Genomic DNA, 1,987 nt, shown 5'->3' with positions numbered 1-1,987 from the left:
AAGACGTGCCCCCAAACAATGAAACAATGGCGCCATGGAGCCCCACATCCTGCCCAGTGAGCTCAGTAAGTTAGGACACGCTCTCTGCACAGGCACACAAAAACAATCTGTGGACCTAGTTTGACTATGTAGGGACAAGAAAACTCCCCTGCTCAACTTGCAGGAGGAGCTGATGATGGAAGCATAACGTCTACTCAAGAAAGAAAAAGAAGTTCTTTTCCCCCTCCCCACTTTTCCTGTGATTATTAAAAACTGTAGCCCAGTAAGTTCTCAGGGCACGGCATTTCTTGCCCATCCCCCTTGTAAACCTCACATCCTGTTCTAACAAATCACTTCTTATCTAACACTTTTTGTGCCTCTCTGGTGGCTCAGATGGTCAAGAATCTGCCTACAATGCAAGAGACCGGGGTTTGATCCCTAGGTTGGGAAGATCTCCTGGAGAAGGAGGGTTACAGTCCGTAGAGTCGCAAAGAATCGGACACGACTGAGCGCCTAACACTTTCACTAATCTATCACTTCGCTCTCCCCGAATTCTTCTCTGCGATGAGACATAAAGGACTATGGAACCAGAGCTCTCTGGAGCTCCTGGAAACGACACACTCGGTTTCAATGCCAGCACAGGAGCTTCCCAGACTCCTTAAAGAACAGAGCCACACTTTAAATCCATACACTAAACACTGCAATCATCAGTCAACACACCAGGAAGGGCTGGACATCGACCACAGTTATAAACAAAGGGCCTGGGGGTGACCAAGTACAACCTCACACCAGGGTAGAGCTGGGACCCAGACCTGCCCTGGGTGGGGCGGGGGGCAGGGGTCAGGGCAATGAAGAAGCCGCAGGAGGAGGGCCAGGGCGCGTACAAGAAACGCGGAAGGCCCAAAGACAACTGGTGCTGCGGCTGTTTTGTTTTTTGACAGATCCTGCCTCGGGTTCATTTGTACAAACAGCAGAGGAGGACACCAGCCCCATGCAGACAGCAGAGCAGAGGGGTCACACCCGCCCTCCTGTCCTCACACTGGCCTCTGTGCTGTGCTATGTCGCTGTAGTCGTGCCCCACTCTTTGGGACCCCATGGGCTGTGGCCCGCCAGGCTCCTCTGTCCATGGGATTCTCTGGGCAAGCATACTGGAGCGGGTTGCCATTTCCTTCTCCAGGCCTCTACTCTGGAGCCTTTGTAGGGGTCTGGGCACCTTTGGGAACCAGAGTACGAGCCACAGCTGCCAGTGACTGGGCGTTGGTGTGAGCCTTGGCCCGGGACTTTGGCCGGCAGAGCCTGAGACTCTTGGCAACGTGGGCACAAGCATGTTTCCTGGGCTAGGGGTGACCAATGCAGGTAGGCTGACTAAGTGTGCAGCAGCCCGTTTGGGATCTTGGACTTGACCTCCCTGGACTCCGTGAGAGCCTCCGCAGACTCAGCACATGCACTCCTGGCCTTGGCACTGTGGGCCAGCATCTTCTTCAGGCCCTTCTTCCGTGCTTCTTGGCCAAGTGCACGTTACTCAAGGAGCTGGGGTCCACCCCCTTAAGAGATTCATATCATTGTGATCGGGGTTGCTTGATGCCGTTTCTGTGCCCTTTTCAGGACTGGTTGTGGGTGGTGCAGTTCTTAGACTTAGCCACATCTGCACCGGGGCCCACAGATCCCAAAGCATCTGGGACTGGAAGGGCGGTGCTGCCATTGTAAGAAGGCTGACTGTGGCCACGTGCCTCCAGGGAATGGTGAGCTCTGTCCAGGCCAAGTGCTGGCATACAGAGATGCCCAAGGCTGGGCCCAGCCTGTGGAGTCACATCCACAGACTTCAGAGGTGAAAGGACATCATGTTCCCACCTGCTCAGTGAAAGAGACCCACGGTTCCCATTAAAAACTAGTTTACTATTTTCATATCTCTTAGAACAATCATGGAGACAATAAAACAAACTTCAAAGAGCAATGTTAAAAGGAACCTTGTGCATTCTCAGTCAATCCGACTTGTTGAATCGTTTAG

At 53.1% G+C, this 1,987-nt stretch overlaps 1 pseudogene; it reads right to left on the bottom strand.

Annotated features, from left to right (window-relative positions):
* Positions 1-1,160: 1,160 nt before the first annotated feature.
* On the bottom strand, positions 1,161-1,751 carry LOC138087807 (large ribosomal subunit protein eL29 pseudogene; annotated as a pseudogene).
* Positions 1,752-1,987: the final 236 nt, after the last annotated feature.

The sequence above is a fragment of the Capricornis sumatraensis genome, chromosome 10 (assembly GCF_032405125.1).
Source record: "Capricornis sumatraensis isolate serow.1 chromosome 10, serow.2, whole genome shotgun sequence".
Classification (NCBI taxonomy): Eukaryota; Metazoa; Chordata; class Mammalia; order Artiodactyla; family Bovidae; genus Capricornis; species Capricornis sumatraensis.
This window is presented reverse-complemented; position numbering and strand designations above follow the sequence as displayed.